The 12,617-nt window shown below is 39.4% G+C and overlaps 2 non-coding genes across 2 annotated transcripts; both read left to right on the forward strand.

The window, feature by feature from the left end:
- The first annotated feature begins 4,454 nt into the window (after positions 1-4,454).
- LOC148567560 (small nucleolar RNA R71) lies at positions 4,455-4,559 on the forward strand. Its single transcript, XR_015882377.1, has one exon. It is a non-coding gene; the product is annotated as a small nucleolar RNA R71 (small nucleolar RNA).
- Positions 4,560-11,616: 7,057 nt separating this feature from the next.
- Positions 11,617-11,724, forward strand: LOC148567561 (small nucleolar RNA R71). The gene has a single exon (XR_015881878.1). It is a non-coding gene; the product is annotated as a small nucleolar RNA R71 (small nucleolar RNA).
- The last annotated feature ends 893 nt before the right edge of the window (positions 11,725-12,617 follow it).

Genomic DNA, 12,617 nt, shown 5'->3' on the forward strand with positions numbered 1-12,617 from the left:
ATTCAATAGTAACACCGTAAAAAACCGTTGCCTAAAACTATTTAAGAGAACGGTTTTAAGGCGTTGCAAAATTTGGCGTTGCTAAAGCCCATATTTGTTGTAGTGTGACCTCTTCCACCAGGGAGTCAATAATATCAACGCTCATGCAGTCATTTGACATGTCTGGATGCTGCATAGCTTTGACAACATTTAACTTGAACTCATCCTCATTGACTCTCAGGGTCACTTCCCCTTTTTGGACATCAATGAGAGTTCGTCCAGTTGATAGGAAAGGTCTTCCTAGAATCAAAGTTGCACTCTTGTGCTTCTCCATTTCCAGCACTACAAAGTCAGTGGGTAAGGCAAATGGCCCAACCTTGACAATCATGTCCTCAATTATGCCTGATGGATATATAATGGAGCCATCAGCAAGTTGAAGACATATCCGGGTTGGTTTGACCTCTTAAGTCAAGCCAAGCTTTCTGATGGTGGATGCAGGTATTAGATTGATACTTGCTCCAAGGTCACATAGAGCTGTCTTAGTACAAGCACCCTCTATTGTGCATGGTATCATAAAGCTCCCTGGATCTTGAAGCTTCTCTGGTAGGCTTTTCAGAATGACTGCACTGCATTCTTCAGTGCGAAACACTTTTTCAGTTTCTCTCCAATCCTTCTTATGACTTAAGATCTCTTTCATGAACTTAGCATAAGAGGGTATTTTCTCAAGTGCCTCTACAAATGGGATCTTTATCTCAATAGTCCTAAAATAGTCTGCAAAGCGGGCAAATTGTTTATCCTGCTCCGCTTGGCGGAGTTTCTGAGGGTAAGGCATCTTGGCTTTATATTCTTCAACCTTAGTTACTGCAGGTTTAGTCCCTACAGAGGTGGTTGGAGAAGCCTTCTTAGAGGGGTTACTATCAGCACTTGCAGGTGTCTGATCCCTCATTGGCGTTTGAACGCCAGGATTGGGCATCCACTGGGCGTTTAACGCCAGTCTTTCACCCTTTTCTAGCATTTGAACGCCAGAATTATTCCTCTCTAGGCTTTTGCTGTCCTCAGAGGGATTTTGGGCAGTGGTTTGGTTATCCTCTGTCAGTTGTTCCTTTCTTGGCTTTCTGCTACTTTGAGCTAATTTATTCAATGTCTTCCCGCTCCTTAATTAGACAGCTTGGCATTCTTATGTTATCTGTTTAGACCGCTGCTGTCTTGTCTGATTCAATTGTGCTTCCATATTCTTGTTAGCATTTTTAGTGTCCTGGAGTATCTCTTTAAATTCTACTAATTGTTTTCTCACAAGGAGTAATTGCTGATTAAGTTCAACAATTTGTTCTTGAGGATTAGGATCAGTAGTTACTGTCCTAGCCTCTTCTTTTATGGAAGACTCACTGCTTGAGTATAGATATTGATTTCTAGCAACCGTATCTATGAGTTCTTGATCCTCTTCAATCGTCTTCCTCATGTGTATAGATCCACCAGCTGAGTGGTCTAGAGACATCTGAGCTTTTTCTGTAAGCCCATAGTAGAAGATGTCTAACTGTACCCACTCTGAAAATATTTCAGAGGGGCATTTCCTTAGCATCCCTCTGTACCTCTCCCAGGCATTATAAAGGGATTCATGATCCTCTTGTTTAAAGCCTTGGATGTCCAGCATTAGCTGTGTCATCCTTTTTGGGGGGTAGAATTGATTCAGGAATTTGTCTGTTAACTGTCTCCATGTTTTTATGCTTGCTGTGGGTTGGTTATTTAACCACCTCTTAGCTTGATCTTTTACAGCAAATGGAAATATTAGTAATCTGTAGACATCCTGATCCACTTCTTTATCACGTACTGTGTCAACAATTTGTAAGAACTATGCCAGAAACTCAGTAGGTTCTTCCTGTGGAAGACCGGAATACTGGCAATTTTGCTGTACCATGATAATGAGTTGAGGATTTAGCTCAAAACTGCTTGCTTTGATGGGAGGTATACAGATGCTACTCCCATATGCAGCTGTAATGGGGTTAGCATATGACCCCAGAGTCCTTCTGGACTGTTCACTTCCACTTAGGTCCATGATGGAGAAAGGGAGATGATGGGGATTGCAAATAAAATAATTTTTGTTTTTATTTTATTTTAATTAAAATTAACCGAATAAAATAAAACGAAATAAATGAAAAATAAAATAGAACTTTCGAAAATTAGAAGAAAATAAAAGAAAATTGAAAACTAAATTAATTAATTAATTAAAAAGATTTTGAAATTAGCAATCAAAAAGATATGATTGAAAATTATTTTGAAAAAGATTTGATTGAGAAGATATGATTGCAATTTAAAAAAAAAAGATATGATTGAAAATTATTTTGAAAAAGATATGATTGAGAAGATATGATTGCTATTTAAAAAAAAAGATGTGATTAAAAAGATATGATTAAAAAAAATTTAAAAGATTTGAAAAGATCAATTTTTGAAATTAGAATTTTGACTTGACTAAAAAAAAGATATGATTTTGAAAATCTTTGACTAAATTAATGCAAAATTTTAAAATTTATGAGTAAAATAAGGAAAGGATATTTTTTTGATTTTTTAATTTTAATGCGGAAAGAGAAAAACAACAAAATGACACTAAACTTAGAAATTTTAGATCAAAACACAGAGAACAAACAAGAAAACTTTGAATGTCAAGATGAACACCAAGATCACTTTGAAGATTAAGATGAACACCAAGAACAAATTTTTGAAAAATTTTTAAATAAGTAAAAGCACAAGGGACACCAAACTTAAAATTTTTAGAAAATAAAACACAAATTTTCGAAAAATTAAAGGAAAACACAAAGAAGACACCAAACTTAGAATTTTTAAAAATCAAGAAAGAACTAAGGACATGCAATTTCGAAAAAATTAAAAGAAAATAAAAGTATGCAATTGACACCAAACTTAAAATATGAAACTAAACTCAAATAAAAGACTCTAAACCAACAAAAATAAAATATACCTAATCTAAGCAACAAGATAAACCGTCAGTTGTCCAAACTCGAACAATCCCCGGCAACGGCGCTAAAAACTTGGTGCACGAAATTACAATCACACTTTTGCAACTCCGCACAACTAACCAGCAAGTGCACTGGGTCGTCCAAGTAATACCTTATGTGAGTAAGGCTCGATCCCACAGAGATTGTCGACTTGATGCAAGCTATGGTTATCTTCTAACTCTTAGTTAGGATATCAATAATTCTCAGATTTAATTGTAAAAAGTAAAAGAACATGAAATAAATACTTGTTATGCAGTAATGAAGAACAGGTTGAGGCTTTGGAGATGCTTTATCTTCTGAATCTCTGCTTTCCTACTATCTTCTTCTTCATGCACGCAAAGCTCCTTCCATGGCAAGCTTTAAGTTGGGCATCACCGTTGTCAATGGCTACTTCCCGTCCTCTCAGTGAAAATGTTCCAAATGCGCTGTCACCACACGGCTAATCATCTGTCGGTTCTCGATCATGTCGGAATAGGATCTATTGATCCTTTTGTGTCTGTCACTACGCACAACACTCGCGAGTTTGAAGCTCGTCAAAGTCATCCCTTCCCAGATCTTATTCAGAATACCACAGACAAGGTTTAGACGTTCCGGATCTCAGAAATGGCCGCCAATAATTCTAGCTTATACCACGAAGACCCTGATCTGAATCATGAGGCCAAGAGATATGCATTCAATCTAAGGTAGAACAGAGGTGGTTGTCAGGTACGCATTCATAGATGAGAATGATGATGAGTGTCACGGATCATCACATTCATCAGGTTGAAGTGCGAATGAATATCTTAGAATAGAAGCAAGCGTGATAGAATGGAAAACAGTAGTAATTGCATTAATTCATGAAGAACGGCAGAGCTCCTCACTCCCAACAATGGGGTTTAGAGACTCATGCCATAGAAGATACAATATGAAACGTGTATAATGTCATTAGGTACAAGATGAATCACTAAAAGTAGTTTTTATAGTAAACTAGTGACCTAGGGTTACAGAAAATGAGTAAGCTAGGGTGTTTAGTGTAAAAATCCACATCCAGGGCCCACTTGGTGTGTGCTTGGGCTGACCATTGAAGCTTTCATGTGTAGAGACTTTTCTTGGAGTTAAACGCCAGCTTTTGTGCCAGTTTGCGCGTTTAACTCCAGCTTTTATACCAGTTCTGGCGTTAAACGCCAGAATTCTTTAGCTGATTTGGAACGCCAGTTTGGGCCATCAAATCTTAGGTTGGTCATTTCACATATACTCCATGTAAGAGCAGTAGTCTTAGTGCTAGAAGAAATTTCTGCAACAGCTTTCGAATGGTTATTCCTGTTCTTGTGATTTCTGGTGGACTCGGCTAAGTCGCTGATCAGTTGCCATGCTTCATCTGCGGTCTTGTACTTTTTCAGAGAACCATTACTAGCACCATCTAGTGTAGTCTTATCCCGAGGCTTCATGCCTTGAGTGAAATAGCTGATCAACACTAGTCTGTCAATCATGTGATGGGGGGCATGCGTCCAGAAGGTTCTTAAAACGCTCCCAGTACTCATAGAGAGTTTCTGATTCACCTTGAACAATGCATGAGATCTCTTTCCTTAGTCTGTCTGTAACTTCAGCTGGAAAGTATTTTTCCAGAAATTCTCTCCTGAGCATATCCCAGTTAGTAACGGTCGCTTCAGGTTGGGAGTAGTACCACTCCCTCGCCTTTCCCTCAAGAGAAAACAGGAAGGCAGTTAACAGAATAGAAGTTTCATTCGCACCCTAATGCCTAACAGTAGAACAAGCTGTCTGAAAATCCCTGAGGTGCTTGATGGGCTCCTGAGCAGGTAAGCCATGAAACTTGGGCATCAAGTTGATTAGTGCAGTCTTCAGTTCAAAATCTGCAGCCAGAGTTGGATGAAGCACTTGATACGGCTGCATTGTAAAATCTGGGGCTCCAGTTTCCTGGAGAGTAATCCTCGTAGGTGCTGCCATTCTACCTGCACGTGAATTAACTGAATCAGTAGTAAAGGAGCGTGTTTCGCTCTCAAATGGCAGTTTAGATTCGCCTTCAGATGAGACTGGTGAATCGATAACAATCAGTTCACCACCCTCAGAGGCTAACCGACGTCGAGCTCTGGTGCGCAGAAATCGTGACGGTTCCATTCCTTGGTAACGGCGCTGAAAACTTTATACGCACGTTCATAATCTTAATTCTTTGTCACAACTTCGCACAACTGACCACCAAGTGCACTGGGTCGTCCAAGTAATAAACCTTACGAGAGTAAGGATCGATCCCACGGAGATTGTCGGCTTGAAGCAAGCTATGGTCACCTTGTAAATCTCAGTCAGGCGGATTCAAATGGTTATGGAGATAAAAAGATAAATAAAACGTAAAATAAAGATAGAGGTACTTATGTAATTCATTGGTGAGAATTTCAGATAAGCATATAAAGATGCTTTCGTTCCTCTGAACCTCTACTTTCCTGCTGTCTTCATCCAACCATTCCTACTCTTTTCCATGGCAAGCTTTATGTAGGGCATCACCGTTGTCAATGGCTACATCCCATCCTCTCTGCGAAAATGGTCCAATGCGCTGTCACTGCATGGCTAATCATCTGTCGGTTCTCGATCATACTGGAATAGGATTTACTATCCTTTTGCGTCTGTCACTACGCCCAGCACACGCGATTTTGAAGCTCGTCACAGCCATCCCTTCCCAGATCCTATTCGGAATACCACAGACAAGGTTTAGACTTTTCGGATCTCAAGAATGGCCATCCATGGGTTCTAACTTATACCACGAAGATTCTAATATCTCGGACTCGGTCCCCTGTATTAGATATCTAAGAGATATTCATTCTAGCTTGTTTGCATGTAGAACGGAAGTGTTTGTCAGGCACGTGTTCATAAGTGAGAATGATGATGAGCGTCACATAATCATCACATTCATCATGTTCTTGGGTGCGAATGGATATCTTAGAATAGGAATAAGCTTGAATTGAATAGAAAAACAGTAGTACTTTGTATTAATTCATGAGGAACAGCAGAGCTCCACACCTTAATCTATGGAGTGTAGAAACTCTACCGTTGAAAATACATAAGTGATAAGGTCCAGGCATGGCCGAATGGCCAGCCCCTAAAACATGATCAAGGGATCAAAAGATAATCCAAATATGATCCAAAGATGATCCAAAGATTCTAAATACAATAGTAAAAAGTCCTATTTATACTAAACTAGTTACTAGGGTTTACAGAAATGAGTAAATGATGCAGAAATCCACTTCTGGGGCCCACTTGGTGTGTGCTTGGGCTAAGCATTGAGCTTTACACGTGTAGAGGCTTCTCTTGGAGTTGAACGCCAGTTTGTAACCTGTTTCTGGTGTTTAACTCCACTTTGCAACCTGTTTCTGGCGTTTAACTCTAGAATGCAGCATGGAACTGGCATTGAACGCCAGTTTGCATCATCTAAACTCGGGCAAAGTATGAATTATTATATATTGCTGGAAAGCCCTAGATGTCTACTTTCCAACGCAATTGAGAGTGCGCCATTTGGAGTTCAGTAGCTCCAGAAAATCCACTTCGAGTGCAGGGAGGTCAGAATCCAACAGCATCTGCAGTCCTTCTTCAACCTCTGAATCTTATTTTTGCTCAAGTCCCTCAATTTTAGCCAGAAAATACCTGAAATCATAGAAAAATACACAAAATCATAGTAAAGTCTAGAAATGTGATTTTTATTTAAAAACTAATAAAAATATACTAAAACTAACTAAATCATACTAAAAACTATGTAAAAACAATGCCAAAAAGCGTATAAATTATCCGCTCATCACAATACCAAACTTAAATTGTTGCTTGCCCCCAAGCAACTAAAAATCAAATAGGATAAAAAAAGAGAATATACTATAAATTCCAAAATATCAATGAAACTTAGCTCCAATCAGATGAGCGGGACTTGTAGCTTTTTGCCTCTTGAATAGTTTTGGCATCTCGCTTTATCCATTGAAGTTCAGAATGATTGGCATCTATAGGAACTTAGAATTCAGACAGTGTTATTGATTCTCCTAGTTCAGTATGTTGATTCTTGAACACAGCTACTTTATGAGTCTTGGTCATGGCCCGAAGCACTTTGTTTTCCAATATTACCACCGGATACATAAATACCACAGACACATAACTGGGTGAACCTTTTCAGATTGTGACTCAGCTTTGCTAAAGTCCCCCATTAGAGGTGTCCATGGTTCTTCAGCACACCCTTTTTTTGCTTTGGACCTTGAATTTAACCGCTCAGTCTCAAGTTTTCACTTGACACCTTCACGCCACAAGCACATGGTTAGGGACAGCTTGGTTTAGTCGCTTAGGCCAGGACTTTATTCCTTCAGGCCCTCCTATCCACTGATGCTTAAAGCCTTGGATCCTTTTTATTTACCCTTGCCTTTTGGTTTTAAGGGCTATTGGCTTTTTGCTCTTGCCTTTTGGTTTTAAGAGCTTTTGGCTTTTTCTGCTTGCTTTTTCTTTTTCTATATTTTTTTTCTGCAAGCTTTTGTATTCACTGCTTTTTCTTGCTTCAAGAATCATTTTTATGATTTTTCAGATTATCAAATAACATTTCTCCTTTTTATCATTCTTTCAAGAGCCAACATATTTAACATTCATAAACAACAACTTCAAAATACATATGCACTGTTCAAGCATACATTTAGAAAACAAAAGGTATTGCCACCACATAAAAATAATTAAACTAGTTTCAAGGATGAATTCGAAACCATGTACTTCTTGTTCTTTTGTAATTAAAACATTTTTCATTCAAGAGAGGTGGTGGATTCATATTCATAGCTTTAAGGCATAGACACTTAGACACTAATGATCATGTAATAAGACACAAATATAAATAAACATAAAGCTCAAAAATTGAAAAACAGAAAAATAAATAAACAAGGAGATTAAGGAATGAGTCCACCTTAGTGAGGGTGGCGTCTTCCTCTTCTTAAAGAACCAATGGTGCTCTTGAGCTCCTCTATGTATCTTCCTTGTCTTTCTTGCTCCTCTCTCATAGCTCTTTGATCTTCTCTAATTTCATGGAGGATGATGGAGTGCTCTTGATGCTCCACCCTTAGTTGTCCCATGTTGGAACTTAATTCTCCTAGGGAAGTGTTGATTTGCTCCCAATAATTCTATGGAGGAAAGTGCATCCCCTGAGGCATCTCAGAGATTTCATGGTGAGGAATTTCCTCATGCTCATGTTGAGGTCCATGATCTCTTGTTTGCTCCATCCTTTTCTTAGTGATAGGCTTATCCTCTTCAATGAGGATATCTCCCTCTATGTCAATTCTAGCTGAATTGCAGAGGTGGCATATGAGGTGAGGAAAGGCTAACCTTGCCCAAGTGGAGAACTTGTCAGCCACCTTGTAAAGTTCTTGAGGTATAATCTCATGAAATTCCACCTCCTCTCTAATCATGATACTATGGATCATGATGGCCCGGTCTATAGTAACTTCAGACCGGTTACTAGTAGGAATGATTAAGCGTTGAATGAACTCTAGCCATCCCCTAGCCACTGGTTTGAGGTCATGTCTTCTTAGTTGAACCGGCTTGCCTCTTGAGTCAATTTTCCATTGAGCTCCTTCCTCACATATGTCTATGAGGACTTGGTCCAATCTTTGATCAAAGTTGACCCTTCTTGTATAGGGGCGTGCGTTCTCTTCCATCATTGGCAAGTTGAACGCCAGCCTTACATTTTCCGGACTGAAATCTAAGTATTTCCCCCGAACCATGGTAAGCTAATACTTTGGATTCGGGTTCACACTTTGATCATGGTTCCTTGTGATCCATGCATTTGCATAGAACTCTTGAACCATTAGGATCCCGACTTCTTGAATGGGGTTGGTGAGAAGTTCCCAATCTCTTCTTTGAATCTCAAGTCGGATCTCCGGACACTCATTCCTTTTGAGCTTGAAAGGAACCTCAGGGATCACTTTCTTTTTGGCCACAACTTCATAGAAGTGGTCTTGATGGACCTTTGAGATGAATCTCTCCATCTTCCATGACTCAGAGGTGGAGGCAATTGCCTTTCCTTTCCTCTTTCTAGAGGTTTCTCTGCCCTTAGGTGCCATAAATGGTTATGGAAAAACAAAAAGCAATGCTTTTACCACACCAAAATTAAAATGTTTACTCGTCCTCGAGTAAAAGAAGAAAGAAAGAAGTAGAAGATGAAGAGAAATGGAGGAGAGGGAGAGAGAGTAGGTTTCGGCCAAGTGGAAGAAGAGAGGATTATGTTGTGTGAAATAGAAGAAGGAATGAGGGGTTTATATAGAAGTGGGGAGGGGTTTAGGGTTCGGCCATTTAGGGTTGGGTTTGGGAGGGAAAATATTTTGAATTTGAAGGTAGGTTTATGGTGAAGAGAAGATGGATGTGAGTGGTGAGGGGGTGATGGGAAAGAGTGATTGAAGTGATTGGTGAAGGGCATTTAGGGAAGAGAGTTATGAAAAGGTGTGAAGAGGAGAGAATAGGGTTAGGTGGGGATCCTGTGGGTCCACAGATCCTGAGGTGTCAAGGATTTTTTATCCCTGTACCCTTTAGACGTGTAAAACGCCCTATACATGCAATCCTGGCGTTTAACGCCAGACTGCTGCCTGTTTCTGGCGTTAAACGCCACTTCCATGCTCTGTTCTGGCGTTTAACACCAAGTAGATGCTTGTTTCTGGTGTTAAACGCTAGCTTGGTGCCTGTTTTGGCGTTAAACGCCAGACAGATGCTTATTTCTGGTGTTTAAGCGCCAGACTGTTCTCCTCCAGGGTGCTATTTTTCAATCTATTTTTCACTCTGTTTTTGATTTTTTAGTAGTTTCTGTGACTTCACATGATCATCAACCTAAAGAAAACATAGAATAACAATGGAAAATAAATAAATATAATTAGATAACATTGGGTTGACTCCCAACAAGCGCTTCTTTAGTGTCAATAGCTTGACAGTGAGCTCTCATGGAGCCTCACAGATGTTCAGAGCAAGGTTGGAACCTCCCAACACCAAACTTAGAGTTTGAATGTGGGGGTTCAATACCAAACTTAGAGTTTGGTTGTGGCCTCCCAACACCAAACTTAGAGTTTGACTGTGGGGGCTTTGGTTGACTTTGCAGTGAGAGAAGCTTTTCATGCTTCCTCTCCATGGTTACAGAAGGAGATCTTTGAGTTTTAAACACAAGGTTATCCTCATTCAGTTGAAGGATCAATTCTCCTCTGTCCACATCAATCACAACTCTTGCTGTGGCTAGGAAGGGTCTTCCAAGGATGATGGATTCATCCTCCTCCTTCCCAGTGTCTAGGATTATGAAATCAGCAGGGATGTAAAGGCCTTCAACCTTTACTAACATGTCCTCTACTTGTCTATAAGCCTATTTTCTAGAGTTGTCTGCCATCTCTAATGAGATTCTGGCAGCTTGCACCTCAAAGATTCCCAGTTTCTCCATTACAGAGAGCGGCATGAGGTTTATCCCTGATCCAAGGTCACATAAAGACTTCTCAAAGGTGTTGGTGCCTATGGTACAAGGTATTAAGAACTTTCCAGGATCTTATTTCTTCTGAGGCAATCTCAGTTGATCCAGATCACTTAGTTCATTGATGAGCAAGGGAGGTTCATCTTCCCAAGTCTCATTACCAAATAATTTGGCATTCAGCTTCATGATTGCACCAAGGTACTTGGCAACTTGCTCTTCAGTAAAATCTTTATTCTCTTCAGAAGAAGAATACTCATCAGAGCTCATGAATGGCATAAGGAGGTTTAATGGAATCTCTATGGTCTCTAGATGAGTCTCAGATTCCTTGGGTTCCTCAGAGGGAAACTCCTTGTTGATCACTGGACGTCCTAGGAGGTCTTCCTCACTGGGATTCACGTCCTCTCCCTCCCTTGTAGGTTCGGCCATGATGGTTAATTCAATAACCTTGCACTCTCTTTTTGGATTCTCTTCTGTATTGCTTGGGAGAGTACTAGAAGGGGTTTCAGTGATCCTTTTACTCAGCTGATCCACTTGTGCCTCCAGATTTCTAATGGAGGACCTTGTTTCATTCATAAAACTTAAGGTGGCTTTAGATAGATCAGAGACTATATTTGCTAAGCTAGATGGATCCTGCTCAGGACTCTTTGTCTTTTGCTGAGTGGATGATGGAAAAGGCTTGCTATTGATTAACCTGTTTCTTCCACCATTGTTAAAGCCTTGTTGAGGCTTTTGTTGATCCTTCCATGAGAAATTTGGATGATTTCTCTATGAGGGATTATAGGTGTTTCCATGGGGTTCACCCATGTAATTCACCTCTGCTATTGCAGGGTTCTCAGGATCATAAGCTTCTTCTTCAGAAGATGCCTCTTTAGTATTATTGGATGATTCCTTCAATCCATTCATACTCTGAGAGATCATATTGACTTGCTGAGTCAATATTTTATTCGGAGCCAATATGGCATTCAGAGTATCAATTTCAAAAACTCCCTTCCTAATAGGTGTCCCATTACTCACAGAATTCCTTTCAGAAGTGTACATAAACTGGTTATTTGCAACCATATCAATGAGTTCTTGAGCTTTTGCAGGCGTTTTCTTTAGGTGGATGGATCCACCTGCAGAATGGTCCAATGACATCCTTGATAACTCAGACAGACCATCATAGAATATATCTAGGATGGTCCATTCAGAAAGCATGTCAGAAGGACACTTTTTGGTCAGTTCCTTGTATCTCTCCCAAGCTTCAAAGAGGGATTCTCCTTCTTTCTGTCTGAAGGTTTAAACATCCACTCTAAGCTTGCTAAGCTTTTGAGGAGGAAAGAACTTGGCTAAGAAAGCCGTGACCAGCTTATCCCAAGAGTTCAGGCTGTCTTTAGGTTGAGAGTCCAACCATACTCTAGCTCTGTCTCTTACAGCAAACGGGAAAAGCTTAAGCCTGTAGACCTCAGGATCAACCCCATTGGTCTCAACAGTATCACAGATCTACAAGAATTCAGTTAAGAACTGAAAAGGATCTTCAGATGGAAGTCCATGAAACTTGCAGTTCTGTTGCATCAGAGAAACTAATTGAGGTTTAAGCTCAAAGTTGTTTGCTCCAATGGCAGGAATTGAGATGCTTCTTCCATGTAAATTGGAATTTGGTGCAGTAAAGTCACCAAGCATCTTCCTTGCATTGTTATTATTTTCGGCCATGTCTCCTTCTTTTTCAAAAATTTCTGTCAGATTTTCTCCAGAGAGTTGTGCTTTAGCTTCCCTTAGCTTCCTCTTCAGAGTCCTTTCAGGTTCAGGATCAGCCTCAACAAGAATGTTCTTATCCTTGTTCCTGCTCATATGAAAAAGAAGAAAATAGAAAAAAAAATTGGAATCCTCTATGTCACAGTATAGAGATTCCTTTCTGTGAGTAGAAGAAAATAGGAATAGAAGATGGAGAATCCAAACACAAGGGTGAGGAGTAGGTTCGAATTCTTAGATGAAGAGGAGTGTTAGTAAATAAATAAATAAATAGAAAGACGTGAGAGATGAGAAGAATAATTCGAAAATAAAAAAAATATTTTAAAATTAAATTTAAAATTCAAAAATTAAAATTGAAGGTGATTTTTGAAAATTAGAAAGAGAGAGTTAGTTAGGTAGTTTTGAAAAAGATAAGAATCAGACAAAAAGATAGGATTAGTTTGAAAAAGATTTGAAAATCA

Source organism: Arachis ipaensis, chromosome B4 (genome assembly GCF_059453495.1).
Source record: "Arachis ipaensis isolate K30076 ecotype BB chromosome B4, ASM5945349v1, whole genome shotgun sequence".
Lineage (NCBI taxonomy): Eukaryota > Viridiplantae > Streptophyta > Magnoliopsida > Fabales > Fabaceae > Arachis > Arachis ipaensis.